General features: G+C 31.0%; 1 protein-coding gene across 2 annotated transcripts in view; it reads right to left on the reverse strand.

Annotated features, from left to right (window-relative positions):
* LOC126734698 (cell adhesion molecule DSCAM-like) overlaps positions 1–25,637 on the reverse strand; it is a 466,019-nt gene that overhangs the window by 320,595 nt on the left and 119,787 nt on the right. The window lies entirely within an intron of this gene.

A 25,637-nucleotide genomic window follows, 5' to 3' on the forward strand; every position in this document is an offset into this window, starting at 1 on the left:
CTTCACACAAGTCATGTTGTATAGTTTAATCCCACTCTTGTATAAGGACATAGTGGCATTGTAATAAGCATACCACTTTTATGTACGTATAGTGAAACGTACGTTTAATATAAAGACAAAAACTATACTCTGTAAGTCAGATACGGAAGAAAAAAAAGAGTTTTGCTTAAAATATGCTTGCCTAAAAATTGTATTGATGAAATTAATTTGACTGAAGAACTGTTAATAGCACATTGTGGTAGAGAGTGTTTAATAATCGTCTTTTTTCTCAAACTTTGGCGATTCAAATGGTAATTACGGTTTCAGAAACTGCAGGAATACTTTTGCAGATAAGTATTTTAATCATCCTTTGTGCGATGAACTTAAAAGAAAAATCTCTACAGAACTCAATTAGTTATTATTTTTAATCTCGTAGCACATGACCATGATATTGCATTATTCTTTTTGATGGTATTTAAAACTTTTTTTATCATGAAATACTTATTATACTACGTAATTTTTAAATTGGCAACATCCATTTATACAGGAATGTTTCAAAAGCTTTGGCTCTTTCGAGAGCCACTGAGAGTCCATTATTTAACTACAATTTAATAACAGTCATAATGTAAAATAGGAAAACCATTTGAATTCAAAGTTTGTTCATCAATATATAGGTTTATATCTATTGGCATTTTGGGAAAAATTTGATGTTTGATTTTGAAACTCTTGTTAGTGGTTTGCTATTAAAATGAGGTAATTACCATATCTGATATTGTCTATTACAGTTTTGTTTAAAGCTTGTGTTAAATTATGTGTTTATGTGGTAAAATATTTATGTTAATATTCAGCTAATAATATTTTGATAAATAAGTTGTATTTATAGACTCTGTGCTAATTAGATGAACGAATAAAAAAATAAAATATGTAGAAGAAAATTACCATTCAAATAATTAACAAAAATATAATTGAGTTAGATATAATCAGATAGCATAAATCACCTGAAGACTTAAATCCAAATAAAAAGACGAGCCAAAACTAACTTAAACCGGTGCGCTTATTCGTTTCTTTCAAACTCGATTTAGTGTTGATCGGTAACCGATTAAGTTGGAAATGCAGGCAAATGTGCCACTAAACTTTTTCAAACTTCGGGAATTTCGTGGCTTTCAGACGAATTTTATTTCGCCGCCGCTATTTTGCATGGATTTAGATTAAATTTAAGTGCATGCAGTGCATACTAAACAGATGGTTTCGCGCACAATTTTATCTAGACGAAGTCTTTTGCCGTACGTTTCTGGTTAACCTGCTTTTAAATCTTCCGAAAATTGAGCAGAAAATATAAGTCATTTGAGTTGAATATACGTGAGCATGTGCATGATAAGCATTCTAAAAGTTTCGTTTTAAATATACGTAAAAGTCTCGACCCTGGAGAGCAGCTGAAGATAAGAACCCATAAAGGCCTAAATTATTCCCTTCTTGGTGCTTTTTTTACATTTATTATATTTGAGTAAAAACACGTTTATTCAAAATGATAACTTATAATATTGGCTTCATGTAATAACATCTATTTTTTATTAATGACTTGTAATTTATTTACTCTCTAATATTTACCCAATTAAGTTTGTAATAATTCTCTTTGAATAGCCATTTGTATATTTAGTGTTAAACAAGGGTAAACTCTTTAACCTACTTCAAGAGAATGTAGAAAATATTTTTTTTCTAAGAAATTACTGGATTTATACAGATATTATAAAACCACATTTGCCTTTTACAAAAACGTCATAGGAATAAATTATTTAAAAAAAAAATCTTTCATTGAAAAATTGTGCAGCCGATCCTATTGCACTTGAATAAGAATGTAAGATAATAACTAAAGTATTAAATTGATAAAGTCAAATAAAAATAATACTATTTTAATTGCATGGAGGAATGAACTCTTTTATGTTGGAACAAATAAACTTAAAACAAAACAAAAGAGTTGGGGAAACAATCATCTGGAAAATCTCTAAATTTCATCATCTTCTATGTGCCATAATAGATTTTTTCTAATTTTTGGCAGCTTTCAGTTTAAAAATGCTCGCCTGGAAATATAAACTTTGATGGGAAAAAGAATATTATTGATTATTTGAAATAATAAAAAGTATTTAAAATTTATTATTCCACTAAAAAGTTTTTGGTCGACGGATATATGGTTGCATGGAAAATAAAGTTTCTGCATAAAAGATAAGAGACTAGCTTAGCAGAATAAGTTTAAGTTAATTAATCTTGTTAACATGTTGGTTTTTGTACTTGTTTTTGCTAAGTTCTTAAGACTAATGAATGTGCATTTTATAATAGTTGAATTTCTCATTTTTACATATTTATAACATAGATTTGATTTTTGATTGTTTTAATGGATGGGTGTGTTTTCAACATAGGTCCGATATTTAAGTTCATATATTTTTCTTTATTTTGAGTTTAGGATTTAAGTAGATTTTAATACTTAACATACACTTTTATCATTATTTACGATTTCATTGGTAAAAAGTCAATAACAACATATATTACAGTCAATCTAGCACTTATAAGGTCTGCAGGCTTAAAATGTTCATGAAGCCTTTGATTTATTAATAATTAGTAGTCTAGATGGTTAAAGTTAGCGTTTTTTGAAAAAAACCAAATTTTATTTTTTGGCTAAACGATAAGTCACAGTTCATAGTAATATGTAAACGTAGTATTTATTTTGACCACAACCATTTCCTTTTGTACTGTACAAAGTCTAACCTCTTTTTTCTTCTTTTTTTAAAACTGATACTTTTCTTCCAATAAAAGTCTTTACAAACATTAACAAAATTTTCTTTTATTTTGGCTATTCCGTCAAAATTTTGTCCATAAATACAGAGAGGCAGTGTGTAAAATTGTATAAAAAAAGTCTAATTTTGTGTCAGTTTTTGCCTTGTTTCTTGTACTAACACACAAAACCAAAATGGCAAAAATAATTTTATCTGTGATTAAATTAAACTGTTTACACCTGAAGGCAGCAACAAAAGACTTTAGAAAAATCATTTGAGGACTCGAGAAAAGTAGGCCTTTTAAAAGGCGTTGATGACTGTAAGGTTGGATGATTATACTTCAGTAGATTAATGTTACGATAGAACTATTTCCACTTCACATAAATTTAATGCCATTAAATTTAGAGTCGATGATGAGTGCGTTAACAATTTGTAATCTCACTCCAGCCAGATGTTAGCTTATATTTTAAAGCCAAATCAGTAAGCTAAAACCCAAAAATGCATTCGTAGAGGCAAAAAAGTTTTATAAAAACTTAGTAAAGTATGGCTGTAGTAAAATGGGACGCTACAAGTCTTAATATAAAGATTGAAGATCCCAAAGTAATTAAAGCCACCCAAGTAAGTGTAAAAATGCTGCGTTTCTTATATGTTTAATAAACAAAAAGTGATGGTTTTTGGACTTATGTGCTTCGGTGGGTTTAACTAAAATCAATGACAGGTTTATTAACTGTTTTAAAAACAGTGTTAAATTTAAAATAACCAATAACAGTGAGCAAGAGCTTTTGTTTAAAGAAACAGTGGACATTAATGTGAAACTAGACGATCAAAATAATATGATTGAAAGATAAATAATGGAGAGTAGAATTGTGCAGAGAGAGCATAAAGTTCATCTTAATAAATCTGGAGCCAGACAAACTAATTTGTCTAATGAAGTTGTAGCGACTGGATTTGGACATAATGGAATTTATCAGTTGTGCATAAGTACTTATGACAATGGAGGTAAAAGTAAGGCTCCTAAGGTATATCAGGAAAAGCATGACGTTGCGTCCAAGCATGTTAAGTAGCTTTCTCAAAATTAGTATATTATTATGGAATAACCCGTGTGTATCTTGCATGAAGGGCAATTTCGATATAAACGTAGTTGACGGATATAGTATGATATTTAGAATAGTTAGAAGTCGAATAGTATTCATTTGCTAGACTTTGCCAGCCTGCATATTAAGAACAAATTGCTACTTTTTAATTTTTATTTATTTAATATTGAAACATTATGAAGGTTGAATATGGCGGAGTGGAATAGTCTTCCACCCATGATGGTTCGATTGATTCTAATTGGCTAACTTTTGACGCACATCAAATATGGCAATAATGACGTAAATGACATTTTAATTGTCGTATTTGGTGACTGTTTTCCTGTTGCCCAAGTAATTCCTCGCCAGTAATTGCCCAAACAGTCACAGAAATCATAGATGTTTAAAATTTTCGTCGAATGAATCCTTTTTAACATTTTATCAATTTAGCAACCTTGATAATCCTGACTTACATGGGACGCTATAACACGGTCACCACATAAAATTTAAATGTAAAGTAAGCATAATTTCTCAAGGGTTTCTTTTTAATGCAAAAAAAAGCCCTACTTGCAACCCAGTTCACAAAGTGTGTCTTAAGATGTATTTATTGATGTTGCTTAAATTGAGAGGGAACAACTTTATTTAGTTAATAAAAAAGCTCTAATTTAATTTCAAAATCTTTAAAAATCGCAATGGCAATCTTACAAGTTCTAACTCTTCAAACATCTCACGTGACCAATCTTGACACTGTGAATCTGGATGTTACGCCAGTGTCATAGTAGCAAATAATACTCTATTCTTCTTGTGAATAAAATAAGCTTAATCTGTTTTATTATGTTCCATGTTCCTTACTGCAGACAACCCCACTGGCTTGTGACATTTTTACCATATTGTGACTAACTAAAATAAACTGTAAGAATTTGGCAGTAATCCAAATTTCTAAAGTTGCGTTAAGAAATCTTTAAAATTAATTTTTTTTGTCGAATATTGTTTTTATGGATCTATGTTTAAAAAAAATATATTTTTATGATATTTATATCATGGTGTACATTGATATATTATGTCAGGGATTAAGTTAAGTTTTTTATAATAATTTATATTTTGTTTTTATTTGCGTACATTAAAAAAAATTTAAAAAACATGCATATGAATTTGTACATATATATGTATTTGTGATATATCTAGATATTATTAATGTATTTATTCACAGTGAGAATGACAGATTCATTTTAGGAAATAAGTACAATTTCTATACTTTATATTATTTTGTATAATGTGTGTTTGTCATATTTTTCCTATAATATTGTTAATACTTATGGAAACGAAAACAAAACATTTTTTTGAAAGACCAGAAATTATTAGGATTTTTAGTTAAAATGTACTTTATACTTGCAACAATTCCATATTGACATATAAAAGATTTTATTAATATCATGCTTTTAGTACAGTTTACAACATTTAATTAAGACTATGTTATAACTTTTTATGTATTTTAAAGCAATTTGTTAAATTTGTTCAAATCATCTTAAAATTAAAAAAGACAAATTAGGCCTTTCTTCTTTTTATTGAAAATTTTCTCCCGTACCTATGGTACTAATTTATAATTATAGGTAAGTATCAATATCTAAATATTTTTAAAGTATAGACTTAAAAGTCCTAAATAAGTAATTCCTCTAACTTTAAATCAAACAATATTTTTGTTGATTTGTTAATTCTTGAAAAAAGTGTTGAGGGATTTCTGAGATATACAATATTAACATTTATTTTTCTTTTGCAACTTTTAAAATTAACAATAGTAATAAAATGTGCGTATTTTTAAACGGATAAGCGTATTGTTAATTTTTAAATAAACTTAAATTTTAATCAAATATATCACTCTTCAGTTAATGCATCAACTACTATATTTTTTTTAGAAAATTTAAACCTGATATATCGCGCAATATATCAGGTTTAAGTTTCCCGCCACACACTACCCAAACCCCACTTTAATAGAGTAGTCAATAGAATATCTGTCTGATCATTAGGCAACACGCATTTCTCTATATTTATGTTCTGTCTTAACAAACTTTAATAATACTTTCTTTAATTCTGGCTGTTCCACCAAAGATAGACAAAAAATTAGAGTATATAAATTTTCTATAATTTATTTTCAGAAGTGTTTAAACTTAATCGGAACAATGTTGAAGGTTACCAAATTTAACAAAATAATCTGTGTTTTGGTTTTTTTTTTTTAAATTTTCCTTCAAAAATAATGTAATAACAGATTTGCTTGAGAAATTGAGTTTATTATTATGTTTTTTAAATTTACAATTTTACTGACTTCAGCATAAAATGACTTTATAAAACAAATATCTAGCAATTTCTAGATATTTTTTTTATAAAGTCCCTACATAATAAACACTTAAAAATTCACCAGGTAAACTAACGGCTAAAAGTGAGCCCAAATGTGTGAATCAAGCCGCGAGTCGTTTAGTTGCGGTCGAACTGAGAAGTTGCATATAGATCAAGGCCTCATTCCCTCTTACCCTCTACAGTCTACACCTTACGAAGGGTCTCAATTGTAGATACAAAAGTGAAGTTGCGGTAAAGCTGCCTTCGTACTAATAAAATAATAGTGGCGGTGGGTGAAGTAAGAAGTTGTTAGCAAAATATATTTACGCCTTATACCCCAAAAGGTGCATTTCCATCACTACCGCTGTATAACACTTATCCCTAATATAATATACTAGAACTCTTCAGGGGCATAATTAAATAATTGTATCCAACTGTATTTTTGGAAATACGCTATAAAGCAGTCTTCTCTCAATTAAGTCTAAAGTTGCGGTGAATGCCAAATAAATAACTCTTATTTTTTTTTTAAATTTGGGGCTTTTTTTCATTTTGTAGTTTATAAATTATATAACTTCGCTCACAGAAATGATGGTCCTTCCTATAAAAAGCATAATTATCATTACTTTTTATTTCAGATTGCTTGCACTAATCGTATAAATGCATTTTTAAGCACATTAAATTTAATAATATCCAAAAATAACAACTCATGTAGTCCTTCATGTAAGCTAATTATTGTCAACCGACTCCCATGGTCAGGATGCTGTCATTTATGTGCCCACACCAAGTTCATTTTAATTTTATCCCGAATTTGCGCTCGAATGTAATTTATCTTCCGCCGGCTATTTTGATTAAAACAAGTTTGTACGTGCACCCTTTAAAATTTAATCAAAACAAGATGCCCATACCAACGCGGTCGTGATGGTTTTTCATGAAATTTGACAAATGGCAACATACGCGAGAGCTTTCTTTACCAAGTTTTTTTTTTCTTTTTTTAGTGTTAGATGTTGATATGTGAACAGGACGCTGGCCGTTTACAACTCAATTTAAAAGTTAAATTTTATGTTGGTGACTGACATCTAAAATATGATGCATAATGACTTTTTTCTGTATTATATAAACTTTGGCTTTTCAATATATATATGTATAGCTTTTGATCGATGAGATTTATTAGCTAATGACCTAATAATTACTCGTATTTATCAACTGCATTAAATTTTATAGATATAGGGATGCATTAGTGCTAATATATAAATATTTTATAAAAAGACGAGTAAAAAAGTTTTTTAAGTAAATTAGCTAAAGCTTGTAAAACAATTCTTCGAAAACTTTTTCTAACTTATAAGTAAGTAGGGTAATGTGCTACAAAATTTTGTAACTCTAAGTTTTTCCGTTTTTAGAAATAAGTGTGAAAGCAAGAGACGATTATAAATGCATTTATAAACCGTGATTTGTTGCATTATAAGTCTTGGAATGGGTATTGCTGATTAAATTTAATTTTTACACTAGAGGCATTGACAATGTTGGCAACCCTGGATTTTATTAATAACGCTAATATAATTTCAAACTTTACTACTCTCCGATTCACAATCAGTTTTGCAAAAACGGACATAATCTTAAATACCCGATTTTTTATAAATTCCCATCAGTAATCTTAATAAACATAATAGAAAAGTAGCATTCATTTGGTTAAAGGGACACACTATTTAGTTTCAAATTTTATTTTGCAGGTAATTTTCTGTATACCTATTTCGTAGTAATTTGTCTTACCATCTCACATTAGGTAATTTTTAGGATTGGTTTTAAGTAAAATGGGACAATTGTCAGGATTAGCATAGAAGATGGGATAAATATTGGAATTGGGCACGATTAGTAAGAAATTAATTGGTAGATAGGAAGAAATAGGAAGCTAAGGAAGTAATTCAAACAGATTGCATTATTTCCAAAGTATAATTTCCAAGTAATTTTTAATAAATATTTCTACTATAGCAGCTATACTATAGTATGGTTTCTGTTACTTTCCAATATATTTGACACCTTATTTGTAATATTTTTAGTAGATCACGCTAGTTGAAATAAATATTTATATAAAGTAGGAATAAAGGACTCATACTTATCTTATTATGACAACCAGTCAACTGATTACTTAAACTACGTTTTGTATGTGTATGAGTGTAGACATTGTTTTTACGCAGTGATGTTTCTGCAGAATGAATTAAAAGAGCTTGGCTTGCTTCCTTTGTGTCATAGTTCATTTGTCGTCTTTGACCAATTTTAAAAAAGTAAGCTAAACCTAATTTTATGTATAATTAAGGAAAGAATCTTCCTGGTTTTATGCGCGTTCTACTGATGCTCTTGGTCGTATGTATACAGTTCATCGAAAGAATGACGAATGCTTCTATTTGCGTTTTCTGCTGGTAAAAGTGCATATGCCAACGTCAATAATTATTTAAAAAGGTCCTTGGAAAATTGTAAAAGAAACTATCTAGAATACTTAACAAATACTATTCTAGACATTCTATAGTATCGCTTGTGTTACTTTTGAGGATATTAGACACCTTTTTTATGAGATTTTTAGTGGATCGTGATAATTTTAATAAATATTTATATAAAGTAGGAATAAAGGACTCATAAATATGTGATTATGACAACCAGTCAACTGATGACTTGAACTACGTTTTGAATGAGTGTATGCATAATTTTGTTGCAGTGATGTTTCTGCATAATGAATTAAAAGACTTTGGTTTGCTTCCTATGAGTCATAGTCCTATAAGCCTAATTTGATAAAATAGAGTCTAATTTTCTAAAATTTTTACTTGATGATCTTTTAGTTCTTTTCTTATTGTTATTCTACCTCTCCGAGCCCCTACCTTTAAAAAATGTCCTGTATTAGCCCCACGAAGAAAATTTAGATAGTGCATAGTATACAGTAGTATACTGCCCAATAGTATAATTAATTGTATGCTATATACGCAAGTTTTTTTTGTCATAAATGTGTTCCTATATTGGAAGAATTGGCCAAATATGCCAAGTACAAGGCAAGAAAAAAATCAGGTATTAGTTACTAATATTTGCTCATAATGTAAAATTGTATAAATATATTAAAGGCTGTATAGATGTCTAAACACACAGTCAGATCTTAGTAATGTAATTATGTATATTTACCAAACTTTCGAAAAGAAGTACTTTTTACAAGTAGTAGTTAAAAAATATTTGATAAACCAAGGAAAATACAAACTAAAAGTTAACATCAGATCTTGTAATATACTAGAATTATTTAGATTACAAATCGGCTCAGGCTAAATCTAATAAATTTGTAAAAGTTGAATTGGAAAAAAACAAAACAAAGAAAATTTTATTAAAATTATAAATATACACATTTACTTAAAATCATAATAATTATTTTCTATTCAATTTAGTCTAGATATAAACTACGCCATTAAATTTAAATTCAAATTTTCTTGTTAGTATTAATATACAAAAAAATTATCTGTTAATATAAATTTATACCTATTATTTACTATTAAAAATTTGTTAACAAGATTTCTATTTTTTTTTAGTTTTTATATAAACTTATAAATTTAGAAATGCTATGAGACTTAGAAGATCTTTCTAGTAATAACTATTCATATTAGTTTCTTCACTCTACTAGACTTAACGTGTTTTTAATCCGGCTTAAGCTATCCTACCACTTATGCGCATCATAATTTCCCAACTTTACATATCGGCCAATGCTAAAATTTGCTACATTGCCCCTCTACATACATTCCAAAAGGTAATTCGAGTAAGCGATAGGTCGACTTGTAAATTCTAATATGGATGCAAATCAGGAGCGTTTTGGCTGCTCTTCGGTGTCGTGTACGTGAGACTCTATTCAAATTATTTTGGACTGGCATCAGGAAGGCTGCCTTTTGTCAATATGGTAATGATTTGCCAAATTCCATAGTCTAAGGAAACGTTTCCTTGTGGAAAACAAATAAGACATTTTTAGGGAAAATTCCTTTTTTCCGGCTTTTCTGTTTGGGTGGTTTTCTGATAAATGACAGGTAATTCTAAAAGTTTCATTTTGCACAACGCGGTATTTGATGTAAATAAGTACAGAGATCGGCAACGGCTTATGCAAATATTTATTTATCCGAAATAAAAATGTTCGTCTGGAAGACGTCTTTATTTGGCCATATTAAGGAGGTAGATGACCTACTGGGTGACGTCTATAAGATATCTGGGTGACCTTAATATGTCACAACCCCAAGACTTCTTAAATATAACGTCTTGTAAACGAGTTTAAGAGACCAATTATCTCGACATCTTAGGGACGTATTGATATGCTCTATATTTTTTCAAAAAAATTCAGGGTTTTGTGGGTAGAAATAATACACAGAAACTACAGAAAGTATGACTAGCATATTTAAAAATTTGTTCTTATTATAGTTAGAATGCTACAAATAAAAGTACAATATTACACAAACTACATTCTAGCAAAATAAAAGAATACATTATTAATAATAATAGCTGTCTACAATATCACAATAATATAATAAAGAATACATGTTACTTCCTAGAAAAAGTGTACTCTTAATTTGCAACAAACTGCAGTTGAGTATGTCACATTGACTCTGCACAAAAATAAAAATGCTGCTCGCTCTGCCCATTTTCATTAAGGAAAATTTGCAGATATTCGTATATAAATCGAGTACTTACCGGACTCACTTTATTATTGCAACAATCAAATTTACATTTATGGGTAATTCATAATGGGAACGCAATCCTGAAACCAAACAACAAAATAATTACACAAAACCAAACAGCAAAAAATAGCTGCCAACGCATGAAGACACGCATGCCATTCGGAACCGCAAGACAATAACACACGAAGGAAGTAAAAACCCGACAAGACCGGGACACAAGTGGCGTACCAATAGCAAGTGAGAGTCAGTGGCCACGTGATCCGGTAAGTTACACTGCAGCGCCATCATACGGACAAGGATTAAATTTTACTAGTAAATTTAAGTTTAATTGATTTATGTAGATAATAATTAAAGTTAGTTAAAAATTTTATGATTGTAAAATGGTGCATCTTTTTAAGTTATTGTAAAAATCGTCGCTATCATATAATCTGTAGAATCGATATATGATGAAAACAAGACCTAATACTATCTGTCTAGGTAGTTATATCAATATGCATAAAACAGGAATACAATATTTCTGGCTCAAATTGGTCTTAAAATGACCTTCTTGCGACGACTTTTTATGACGTCTTCCTAACGTGCTTAATGCGACATCTTGGAGACGATAGTCAATGTCCCAATGACGTCGACCACCAATGAAGACCTAACCCCTTGCTGCATCTTGTGTCATATATGATACATACTAAAATTAATATATTTTCAAGATCTTAGAATCTAAAAATTAAATAAATGCATGATGTAGCATATTTGGGACCGAGGAATAAACACGTGAAAACAATTCCGACATCGCGGCAACAAAGCACGCTTTTTTGGCGCGCTTTGCCAGTTGAGAATCACATATTTGTCGGTGTTTATGTTTTTAAAGTGTCATTTTTGTTTAGTAAAAAGTTAGTTTCGTGATTAAAAAAATAGACGTTTATAGTTTATTTGTTGCACTTTCATTTGAAGGTGAGTTCAAGCAATATTTTTAATTTTTTTAGACATTAGGTAGAAACATTGTTTAGATGCATATATGGGATATCATGCACATATAATACGTGGTAATAAGAGTTTGGTTGGTTTCAGGTGGATCCGAAAATATTATACGGAATTAAAAGCAAATATGTTAGGGATGCACCGGAGGATAATGAGAGTGATGATCCCGATTTGTCAGATTATGAAGACAATAATATCCCAATAAACCATCATAATATATTAGCCTACGAAAGTGATGACTCTATGCCCGAAGAAGATTATGACGAGACAACCATTCCTGAAACGGATGTAGAGTCTGATAATAGTGAAAATATGACTCTCCAGGAAATTGCGGAGAAGATAAATCCAGTATCCTGGAGAACCGAAAATCTTAGGAAAGATCCAAAGGAGCTTGAATTTACGGGCAACCTGAATATGCCCCCAGAGGTTACTGATTTAGAGACACCATCAGAGTTTTTTAAGTTCTTCTTGACTAATGAAATTATATCGACGATAACTACCGAATCAAATTTATATTGCTTACAAAAACATATAAACCGTCCTGCAAACCTTACAGATGATGAAATAGAACAATTCATTGGCATGTTTTTATATATGTCCATCATACAATTGCCTCAAGCTAGGAACTATTGGTCACCACATTTAGGCCACCCCGCCATACCTAGGGTCATGTAACAGGTGGAAAGAAATCAGACGATTTATACATTTTATTAATAATGATAATTTGGACCTCGTAGCAAGCCCGGTCATGATAAGTTATTCAAGATAAGACCTTTACTAGAAAGATTACAAGAAAGACTAAATATAATTCCTGTTGAAGAACATATTGCGGTCGATGAACAAATTATTCCCACTAAGGCCAGGTCGACAATCAAACAATATAATCCAAAAAAGCCACACAAGTGGGGCTTTAAAGTATTTGTGCTGAGTGGAATCTCCGGCTTTAGTTACAGTTTCGACATTTTTGCTGGTTCTCAGAGCAACATCGTTCCTGCCGATGCTCCTGATTTGGGAACTAGTAGTAATGTGGTGGTGAAACTAGTTGAAAGAGTCCCCAAATACGTAAATCATAAGATTTTTTTTGATAATTGGTTTACTAGCGTCCCGCTTATGGTTTATTTGACCAAGAATGGTATCCATCCTCTTAGAACTGTGCGCTTGAATCGAGTTCAAGGATTTAAAATGCCGTCAGAAAAAGAGTTTAAAAAACTTGAACGAGGATCTTGGCAAGAGAAAACTGCAATATAAATATTAAAGACGATGTAAAGTTAAGTACCGTTTGCTGGTATGACAATAAAATTGTTTCAACTTTATCATCCTATGTCGGTTCACAGCCAACGGGAACTAAGCAAAGATTTTTTAGAAGCGATAAATGTTACAAGAATGTGGAGTGCCCGCAAACAGTTTTGAAATATAATGAATACATGGGAGGTGTAGACTTATTAGACTCTATGCTCGGTTACTATCACATTAAAATTATATCCAAGAAATGGTATCTTCGCATTTTCATTCATTTTATGGACATGTGCGTTCTAAATAGTTGGCTTTTATGGAGAAGGCAAAATGATATATATATGCCACTTGCAGATTTTAAGGTGGCTATTGCAGATGCCTTATGCAACAGTGGGAAATCTGTACATCTCTTTAAACAGAAAACGTGTACGACCTAGCGCCAATCTTGAAAATGCTTATTTGCAAAAGAAGAAACGTGGCCCTACGACTGAAATACGCCAAACTGAAGTTCGAAAAGACGGAATCGATCATTTGCCAGAATGGAGAGAGAATGACAGAAATAGATGCAAGCATCCAGAGTGCAAATCCCAGACGTACATTTATTGTGTTAAGTGCCAAATACCCCTATGCTTAAATAAAGACAGAAATTGTTTCATTCGATTTCATACTGAATAATTGAATAAGTTTGTAAAACTTATTCAGTATGGATTAAAAAAATAGTTAGTGCATAGCGCTTCATATATGGTACATACACTTTTTTATTAAAAATTTTTGATAAAAACACAATATATAATTTTTTAATTATTTTTCCATTTGCGTGTGCGCATTGATTTATCTTATATATTTTTTTCCGACAAAAATAAAAAATCATGCAACAAGGGGCTAATTGAGACATCTTTAAGATCGCACGCTTCTACCTAGGATGTAACAAGTGTTCAAAATAATAATATTTTTATAAATGGGAAATTCGCCCACGCGTTATGCGACAATTTTCATTAATAAAATAACAGGTTTTCCATACACGGTGTCTCGAAAGAATGGAATATTGCAATTTTCTCGACATTCCTGTATAATTCTCAAAACTGCTCGAATCTGTCGATTTCTATTTTTTCTTGCGCATTTTTTTCTGTAAAAAATTAATATGCAGGGTAGCTGGAAAAGGAATTATAATAACCAACTTTAATTTTTTTAATATAAAATAACCTATACAGGGTGTCCCGAAATTATATTGCAATATTTTACCAGCTGCATCTTTATCTAAAAATAAGACAAAAACTTCATATACAGGATTCTTAAAAAGTGAATCGTTTTCATGTTATAGGGTGTTTTAGAATTCCTATTGAAGATGGTTTTTTGTTAATATTTTCAAAACCTCTGGTCGTTATTTTTCGAAATTTTTATCGTATACTACAGTTATTATTACTAACTGATTTTATAACATTTTATGCTAAAATGTATACAGGGTCGATTAAAATTAGTGGTCAGCAAAGATAAAAATGTCATAACTTTTTTTCTGGTTCCTTTTTAATTATTTGGATAGTAAAATTAAAATGAACCAACATTTTTTTCATTTTAAAAAAAGATATGACGTTTTTATTTTGTTGACTACTAATTTTAATCAACTCTGTATACATTTTAACATAAAATATTATAAAACCACTTAGTAACAATAATAATAGTTCGTATACGATAAAAATTTAGAAAAATAACGACCAGGCGTTTCGGAGAATATTAACAAAAAACCATCTTCAATAGGAATTATAAAACCCCCTGCAACACAAAAACGATTCACTTTTCAAGATGCCTGTATATGGAGTTTTTGTCTTATTTTTAGATAAAGATGCGGCTAGCAAAATATTGCGATGTAATGCATATATATTCTTTCAAATTTCGATTCTACGTAAGAATTAGACAGATTTTATATACAAAGTGTCTAAAATTCGGTGCAAATATTTTTAAAGGGTAATGGTGGAGTTAAAATAAGAACTTTTCATACTATAAACATGTATTCTAAAATGCTTTCTCTCCAACCTATAGCCCGTGCAAAATGCTTGAAGAAAGTCGATTATTTGAAATCGTAACTATAATTATGCGTCAATTGTTCTGAAAATTTGCATGTCTCCACTTTTTTTGGGCTTTTTAGTTTCTGTCTCAAAAATGGTGTAAATCTAATTTAAGGGGAGAATTTAGCAAAGCTCACTCTTCTATCTTATCTTTCATATAAGAATTTTAAAAATCTAGCAATACTATATAGTTCACCATAAAAAATCAAAAATTTTTGTCTCTTGTATTTTTTCGATATAATTAAGCGTTTTTGAGAAAATCGCTGATAAACGAAGTGGGCTATGACTGCTTTATTTTTTGTCAAATCAAATTCATTTTATCGATAAAATGCAAAAATCGACAATTTTAGATTTTATATCGCTAATTCGATGGTGTTTTAGATCTTCAAATTTCTAGTTATATAATGTTTATACCTATATCTAATCGTTTTTTTCGTATTGAGTATCGAATGTTACCAATTTGCACATTTAACATTCTATAAAATTGAAGATTTGGATAATGAAACGGATTGCTTTAAAGAATACTTTAAAAAAAGTAAACGGTCAACGTCATTATCAACGTGTGTCACCACAATAAAACAGTTATTTTTCAAACTGTGACTATTAGTTCGTAATAAAAAGTGGTGTATTTAACAAAGCAGCAACAAACTGATATTCTTTTGAATATTTAATAAAAAATATCCAAGCATGAACATAACTTTGTCAGTGTTATATTCAAGCAATCGAAAATGTGTAACGTAATTTTTTAAAATATCTGTGGTTCGACAGAGTGTATTCAGGCATCACTTTTCCACACAAAGTCTTACTCAATAGATTTACCATACAATCGCTTACTGATCGACGCAAATCAGCTGATCTGCAGTTTTTGTACAAATTAGTACATGATCTAATCGACTCGCTGGACTTGTTTTTAAACTTTCACATCCCAAGAGGTTTACCAAGAAATCCTACTACTTTTTATTTAACCGCGGCCAGAAATAACTTTCCTAAATTTTCTCCCTTGCGCAGGGCTGGAAATTCGTATAATTCTGTACAAAATCGGTGTGACATGTTTAGCTGTAGCATTAGAAATATTAAAAATGTAAATTTTGTCGTTTAAGTAAAGTTTTTCGTTTCTGTTTTTAGTTTTAGATAGTTAAGTTTAAGTTATTATTGTGTTTTTTCCCACTAGTTAATTGGATTTAGTAATCTGTTTAAAAGGTGTAAATGAATAAATGAATAAATAAATAAATAACGCAATCAACGATAAGTAAAATTCAGAAAAATATTAAGAATATACAAATGTAAAAATTTATGGAAAGCTGGTCAAAACACCGTTCATTCTGAAGAAGATCAGTTAAATTTAAGATTAGCACGTAAGGAACATTCTTGTAGTTTACGTAATTTAGCAAGACATTAAAATTTTAATAGAAATTCAACATTTAGATATTTAAAAAAGAGCGTTATTATCCCTTCAAAGTTTCCTATGTACAAGTTTTTAAAATTGATTTAGAGAGTTGCCGAGGATGCTTTTAAAATATGATGAGGTTATGCGACCAAATTTTTTAGACAGCATAATATTTACAGATAAAGCTACATTTTTATTAAGAGGAGAATTTAAAAGTAGCGTCTCGGATCATATTTCTGAAAAAAATATCCAGTTTTCACAAAAGGTCAACGTATGAATGGGGATGATTAACAAGAGGGTCTTGGGACCATTTTTTTTTAAAGGAAATCCAAATGCAGATTTATTTTTAGATCTCTTATATTTAGAATTAGTTTCTGCTTTATTAGTTATCTTTTCAAATCAAGAGGGTTTGTATATTCCACACCAGCATAAATGGTTTAAAAAGGACGGCGCTTCTACGTATTTTAGTAGAAAGGTACGGTAGCACCTCTATGAAGTATTTCTCAACAAGTATATAGAAAGAAAAGGGAGTGCTGTGAATTGGCCGGCTAAGTCTCCGGATCATAATCCACTAGACTATTTGCTATGGGGTGACATTAAAAAAATTAAAAAAATCACATTAAAAAAACACTTCGAACATTTGCGGTAGATACGTATTTTTTTAGTAAACCTGTGTTCTTATGCTGCACCCTAAATATTATTTTAATAAATGCTGTTTAGCATCATATCATAAGTAAAATTTAAAAATAAAAAAAAAAATTGCGGGGTTGCCACTTTAAAAAATTAAGTTTGGTGTCATAATTCGTCTGCGAACCATCCTGTATAATATACTTAAGTATTATAAAATTGGCAAAAAAAAAACTAAAATTGAAAGGTCCGTTTTTTTTTTTTTTTTTTTTTAATACAGCAATGTATGAATAGTCCGAACCCGGTATAATCCGAACTACTCTATAATCCAAACACCCCAATTGAGTAAAATTGATTCCATAATCTGAACACCGTGAATTCCGTAATCCGAACTGTCGGTACGTACACGAGTGTGGGCGTCTAGTGCGAAAAGATGATGCAACGTTTAATTTATGTAATAATTGTAAGTTTGTTCTTGCAGCAAGACGTTGCGTGGTTTTATAGTTGTCTTGACGTGTTTTATGGAAAGAGTAGAGTTAGTTGTGTTGTGAGTTGCACGCTGCATACAGTATATGTATATGTATATGTATCGCATATTTCATTTAAACCATGGATTCTAAACGTAAGCATGTCACATTAAGTCTTAAACAAAAGGCTGAAATTTTACGTCTGCTGGATTCCGGATGTTCATTCGCGTCCTTGGCAACACGCTTTAATGTCGGGAAGTCAACAATATCAATTATGTGTCGCAGACTGGAAAAGGGCCGGAAACAAGAAAAAGTATGCGCAAAGCGGAATTTTCTGATGTTGAAGATGCAGTTTTGTGTGTATACATGGTTCTTGCAACAGAGAGCACAACAGGCATCAACTTTCGAAGCAATCATACTTCAAAAGGCTCGAAAGACGAAGTGACGAAGGAGTCAATCTCGAAGCTAGTAGAGGATGGTTTCAAGGCCTCAAACACAGATTTGGGATTCACTCGTTGACAGTTACCGGGGAAAAGCTGTCGAATGACGAAAATGCTGTGGAACCCTTTTGTATAGAACTCAAACAGAAAATTGAGCAACTCGGTCTTTCTTCAGAGCAAATCTATACACGCAGACGGGTGACCCGGGTCGTAAAATCAGTAAAGACCGAATTACATTTATGCCTTGCGCAAATGCAAGTGGCCGATATAAGTTGAGGTTGCTTGTAATCGGTAAATCAAAAAATCCAAAACCATTCAAAAACAGCAACCTACCTTTCTGTTACCAAAACCAAAAAAGTGCTTGGGTTGACCGAGTTATCTTCGAAGAATGGTTTCACAGTGAATTCGTACCAAGCGTAAAAAAGTATCTTCGAATTAATAATTTTGAAGAGAAAGCCCTTTTAATACTGAACAATGCTTCAGCTCACAGACCAGGTTAAAAACTAGCCAGCCATAATGGTAATATTCAAGTGATGTTTCCTCCACCTAACTGCACTTTCCTGGTTCAGCGATGGATCAGAATGTGATCCAAAATATAAGTCACATATCCAAAAAGGCTGCTGCAAGAGGTACTTGTACAAGATGATGAAAACATTGCGCAATGTTTAAAGAATGTGTCGCTAAAGAATGCTGTATTTGCATTAGCCGAATCTTGGAGGCAAGAGCCTGAAAAACTGGGCGAAAATCGTATTGTCAACTTCTTTCCGTCAAGGACATGGATGAATGGGATGAAGAAGATTTGATACGCTCGCATGCTTTACGAGGAGATACCTGATCTAGTGGAGTTAGTGAACAAAGTGAATCGTGCAAATCGTGAAAATGGGCAAGTGGTGATGACGAGGAAAATTTGGAGATCTCAGAAGATGATGAAGAGAAAATCATAAACCTGATGACGAAGATGAACTTATACAGAAAATGTCCAGCAAAGAAGCGGCGATCTTATTTAATAAGTGTCTACGTTGGGCGAAAGAAAATGAATTGCCACTGCATGAAGTGATCCTTCTAAGAAGAATTCGACAGAAGGCTGTCGCTCTAAGCATTAAAAAATCTGTACAAAGAACTCTGGACAATTTTATTTAAACAAAATATTAAGAGGCAATGAAGCATGTCCATATTATGTATGCAGTTAACTGGTTTCTTTAAAAATCGTAGTTATTTTTCTTCTTAGATAAATTTTTACTGAATCTTTTGTTTGATTTGCTGTTAAGTTTATTTTAAAATATGCATTTATGTATGCACATAAATAAAGGTTTTTAAATCCATTATGTACACAAATATGTTTTATGTTTTATATCCACAAATAAGTACATTTATATGGCGAAGAAAGTTATCTATAAACCGAACGTGTTCGGATTATAGAAATCATTTATTATGAATCCTATAATCCGAAAGGTTTGGTAAACCGAGCAGGGTCTGCCAACTTTCTGTTCGGATTATCCATACATTACTGTATATGGTGTTGTCGAAAAAATTGCAATATTCTATTCCTTTGAGGTATGTCTAACATACGATTTTTTTTTTTTTAACCTATGATCAAAAAACAAATCTCCCAGGCACTTAATAATTGGGCCTGGGAAAAAACAAGGAAGAATTGGAGAAGGACAGAAGGATGTAGACAGGCCAAGGAAATGATACCAGACCATGACGGCTCTAAAGCAAGGCGACTGCTAACAAGGACCCGACAAAGTATCAAAGACTTGGTGGGAATCCTGACCGGGCACAACAGTCTAAACAGGCATCTACACCTTCTTGATATAAGTTCTTGATTAAGACTCTGTCCGAATTGCGGTACAGGGGAGGAAACTTCATACCACATACTAAGTATCTGTGATGGGTGGAGTCGCCTGAGAAGGTAAATTTTCGAACGACACTCCAGCGGGAAGATCTTAAAAATCTAGACTGGGACAACGTGCAAGCCTTTTTTAAAAGGGCCGACTCAGACCGCGCATTGGGAGTGGAGGCGTAGGGGTGGGTGATTCTGGGGTTGGCGAAAAGGGACTGCTCAGGCCTACTTGCCGAGCTCTAGCTGCCCCACCCTTACTACTACTACTACTACTAGCATGAAATAAAGTGAAAAAAACTAAATGACTTTAGGAAGTAGTACGTAAAGTATTTTTATTACTGTGTAAAACAACTTCAATCAACAAATATGTTGCATCTTCGATTAAGTTCTTAGCAACCGATGTACGAGTATTCAGTATTCTCAATTTAACTACTGACAACTGACATACGCTGCGTTCTTAATTTGCACCAGTCGAGGCTAGCTTTAAATACATAAGTAGTTCAGTAATTTTTAGCAGAGGTAAGTTTTTTTTTCACCCGGTCACTCATCTATTAATGACCTTTTTAAATTATATTTTTCAAACTAAGCCAAAGGTAAATACTATCCCATTTTATTAAAAGATAGGGTAAGCTGGATCAACAACTCTAGTTTTTAAATACTACCTTAAAGGTTTAACTTTAGAATATCACATTCTCGAAACAGCCAGAAAAGAGCTTGATCTAAATAAAAATTACCGCTAAATCCTGAGCCAGACTGCAAAAAAGGCCTTGAAAGAAAATCCGCATTAAAATGGATTCTCTAGGTGACAATGGCAGGGATTTTTACGCCTGATAGAAGTAGAAATTTTTATGTATAGCTGAATGTTTAAACGATTCATATTTTGTTTTTTTTTAAATTGATTTTTGATGTATCGTATTACCCAGATAAACAAATATATCAAAATTGAAAATTACTAATTTTCTTTATTTATAAGTTTAAAACTTTTAAGTTTTAACAGTTTATAATTGATAACGTACAATTTTAGAAACTTGATTTTAACTTGTCTTTGCATTAGCGCGTCTTAACATAGTATCAATCTATCCTTCTTTTTGTATCGATATACACACTTTAATGGCTATATCAAAAACAAAGAAAAGAGCGAGTCAGTTCAGTAAAAGTAATAATTCACTATATGTTTTACATAATGTACTTGCATATGATATGTTAAGATATTTTGGACAAAGAAAGAAAGCATTTATAAAGATATTACATATAATTAGATTTAGTTTCTTTTATTTATTAAATCTGATGTTTTGCTTTAGTCAAAAGAAAATTGGTTGCTTATAAAACCTATGTAACAATAAATTAATTTTTAAAATATCTTACTATTTCACTAAAAAATAATTTTAAACCTCTTTTTTCTAAGCCTTGTAATATAATGTAGACCAGAAATATTAGATTTACAAATAAATAAAAACATATAAATAAAAATACTAGTTTTTATTATGAACAAATTGTAAGTCAGTAATTCATTAAAAATGCCTTCAAAACCACAACTTTGAAATTCTATTCCATCAGTAAAATCCCAACTAATCAAAATTGTTTTATTCCATTTAAAACACAAAAAACATTCTCTACTGCAGAGAAAACAAATTGAAACCAATAATTTGTAGGGGCAGTAATCTCGTTACTGATGTACCTTCAGGCGAGGTTTCTATCTAAATAAGGTAATTTCATGAAATAAAGGAAATTTGAAACTCACACAAAAAAAATGTTCAAAACAGATTTAAAATAATTAGATGAATTTGATAAAACAAAAATATATATAGAGGGATATCATATTTTTGCTTGTATTTATACAAAGTTTTAGATTAGCTGCACAATAAAATAAAAGGAGTAAATACTTTATTTAGGATATTTTTTTATAATTTGTATTTTTTTGATAATAAAAAATACAGTTTAGAGATGTTTTTCTGCATATAAAAGTATCGTAAAATTTGTAAATTGGTAAAGAAAAGTAAATTATTGGAGTGAAATTATAACTTTCAAAATATGCCTTTGAAAATAAATAATCTTATTTTGCAAAAATTGTTTAACTTTATAGAACCTTATAAAGATTGCACGGCACACATCACTATTAACCTAAAGGTGTAAGATCGGGCGACCTGACTGAAAACTCGGTAGGCCCTCGAGACGCCATTTTAAAGTTTTAGTTATATTACTAAGCTAGGGACCAAAAAGTAGTTTTTAGGTTGCTTATGATGTGTGCCCAATTTAAATTTTTATATGAACGCATTCAAAACATAAAAAGGGGGGGGGGGGAGGAAAATTAAGAGCAGCACTGTATAAAAAATATAAAAATAACAAGCATCCATATCGAAAGCAAAAATTTAAAAATTAAGCCAAACATAACTTTGGCACTCCTAAGTAATATATTTTAGTTTTTTTAAGCACTTTTAAAACATCCTTCATATTTAATAGGGAATCCGGACATAACTTTTCAATAGGGAACTGTTCGCTCGGAGTTGATACCCTACAATACTCTGCGGAAAATAAAAGTTTAAAATTCATTTTGGCGCAGAGCAAAGCCGAACCGTATTTATCCATCTAATAAAATCCGAAATTTTTGTTGAAGAGAACTGCCAATAATATAAAGGGTTAATAAAACTGAGAGGCTTTTATCTTGGGATTTCATTAAAAGATAAGTATTTTCGGTTTATCTATTATTGTTTTGGAGAGTTTTGTCTTTACTTCTTAAATATGACAAAAAAGGGCATTGAAAACGAAAAATAGCTGCTATCTTAACATTTACATTATAAATAAATTCAAATAAACAATCGCACATTATGTGTAATTGTTTATTTGAATACGCATGTAGGAGTTTAACAAGCTGACTGGAGACACCGTTTTGATGCATTTTTCTTCACGTGAGGCAGTGTCTACTTATAATACCCTATTCTTATTATTTGTCATTGAGTGATACCGCTTTGATCTGCCTATCAGCTCGATCTATTACTCATCAAATATGTCTGAAAGACGGTAATATATATGTCTGAAAAATGGGAAGATAGAAATGAAGGAAAGGCTTTCACACAATTGGTAAAAAAATACGGGAATAAAATTGTAGTAAAAATAACTTTAAAATGCTTTGGCTTAATGAGATTAAGATGTAAAACAATTAAATTGTAAGTCTTAACCTACAAAAGACATCAAAATATGTAGAAATATACAGATCGTGTTATCGTGAGCTACGTATTACCCAAAATAATGACAACACCGCTTGGTTGCGGCTTGCAGGGGGCGGAATTCTTCGTTTTTATTTTTTGAACCGGGAGTCAGCAGACCTCACTTTGCTGTGTTACTGCACGTTGCATTAATAATTTTTGAGCGTTATTTTCGTGTTTTTTTCACTATGGCTGTTTATACCCCTTCCGAAAGAGTTCAACTAATTAAATGGTTTTATGGAGGCAATTCGGCAGTACAATGTAGAGATTTGTTTTCAGTGACATTTGAGAATAGACCGATTCCTTATGCAAAAACGATTTTTAAATGTGGTTACAAATTTTGAGACATCTTTTTGTGTTCAAGATTGTAAAAAATGCCACACAAAACGTCAAGAACCACCTGTTGAAGTGGTCCAGGATATAGAACGGTGGGAAGAAATGGTTTGCAGTACCCTAGAACTTGATTCGACACGGTACACTAGAAGTGTTGGAGAGGAACTGGGAATGAGCAATAAAACTGTTGCTCGTATCTGGAAAAAATATGGGTGCAAATGTTTCAAGTATTCAAAAACTCAGGAAATATTTCCTGAAAACCAGTGGCGAAGAATGGAATTTTGTCAAACCATGATGGAAAAGGCAAATGAAAATGAATATTTTTTTAAAAATAGGCCAACAAATTTAGAGGAGTTGCGAAATAAAATTGTCGACGGTGCCAATTCCATTTTACCTGAAACTCTTTTGGAGGTGCGAAATAGCTTTTACGATAGGTTAAGTTTTTGTTTAGCGAAAGAAGGCGGTTTATTTGAGCCTTTTATTTAAAAAATTATATGTTGTTAAGTTTGTTTATTAGAGTTTTATTTTTGATTTTTTATTATATTTTTATCAGAGTTGATATTTTATTTTTTATAAAAATAACGCTTTAATTTTTATTATGCAAAACACAGCATATTAAATATTTTAAGATTACAATTCTATGCGGGTTTTACACATTGTCATGTCTGTAAAACCTGCATTAGAATAAATATTTTAAAAATGCCTAGATTTTCGCGTAAAATTTTGGGACATTTTGTCGCCAAACCACAGATTACCTAAACCAGATGCGAAAGCTTGCGTCGGCACCTTTCAAGTTCGTAACCCAAGCGGCGTACAAAGGCGCGGCTCCAGCCAAAGCGAGGCCTTTACCGGTAGCGGATGATTTCCACCATTGGTCATAGAATTTCTTTATTTTTTAACACGCATTTTTTTGCACCAGTTGTTCAGTTTCAAAAAAAAAACTATCTATTAATAAATATTTATTTTATTATAAACGGTTAAGAATTCGAATTTTTTTATTAGTTTTCTCCGATTTTTTTAAAGATTTTAAATCTCTGTTAGCATACTTTAAAGCATAAAATATCCTAAGTCTTATAAATAACTTAATAATATATAATCGAGGGAAATTATTACAGGGATGATTAAATTTTATTAAACTCATAACGTTTAAATATTTATGAAAAATGCCAGGTTTAGTAGATATTTGATCAAACATTGAAATTAATTTTTTTTCTAATTCATAAATAAAACATACAAATTTCTCGCTAGGTGTTTTCAAACTACCAAAAATATTAGTTTCGGTGTTGCAATATGCCTTTAGTTTAGTTAATAAATTTGAAGCATCAAGGTTTCCGGATTCTTCTGAAAAACTGACACAAATGGGACATTTATGAATATTTAAAGCTTTTTTAATTAAGTAACCACAGACATATTTAAAAGCATTTTGTGTGCTTAAACTGTGTTCTTTATAACCACAATCAGAAACAGTTATTGCCTTACATATTTGAGATGACTGCGTAGGCATCACTTCTCTTAAATTTTCATCTGAAACGTTTTTTAGCTCAGCTAGAAGCACGCCTAAATCGTCCTCACAGTTCATATATTCAGAGTGTAAAAAATTCTGACAAAATATTTTTTTATGGGCTCTTTGAAATTGAATTGGGGTTGGATTTACGCAATTCCCTCCTTGTTGCCTTATATTTTCGAAATAATTTTCAAGACAGTCTTGATTTATTTTTCTGGTTTTTAGGTAGCTAAATCCGCAATTTGAAAGGCTCTGCCGTAAAACTTTCAATTCATAGATAGATATCATCCAACACGAACGAAATTTACACTTTTTTGTCAAATTTTTTTCCTTATTATTGCATATTTCAAGGTTTTTCAAAAATAGCCACATGTGATTTAAAAACTCAACTTGATAATCAAGACCCTGATATGCATTTTTAAATTTATTCGGGTGGGACGTATCTGTAGAATTAAACAAATCAAACAAAGTATTAAATTTATCTATAATTTCAATTGTAGGTAAAGCATCTACAGGAAGTGCTCCTAATGTCATATATGTATTCATTCCACTCGCAACACTATGACTTAAAACTTGAGTGGACAGTTTTACCTTCATCTTTTCAAAGTTATTAGGATATATGTGGGATTTAGTAAGTTTCTGAGCACACCTATACACTTGCTGGCTATCATTTTCATAAAATTGTTCGACAAACTTCTAAGACGTTACTTTGTTGTCAAAATGAAAATT

Source organism: Anthonomus grandis, chromosome 3 (assembly GCF_022605725.1).
Source record: "Anthonomus grandis grandis chromosome 3, icAntGran1.3, whole genome shotgun sequence".
Classification (NCBI taxonomy): Eukaryota; Metazoa; Arthropoda; class Insecta; order Coleoptera; family Curculionidae; genus Anthonomus; species Anthonomus grandis.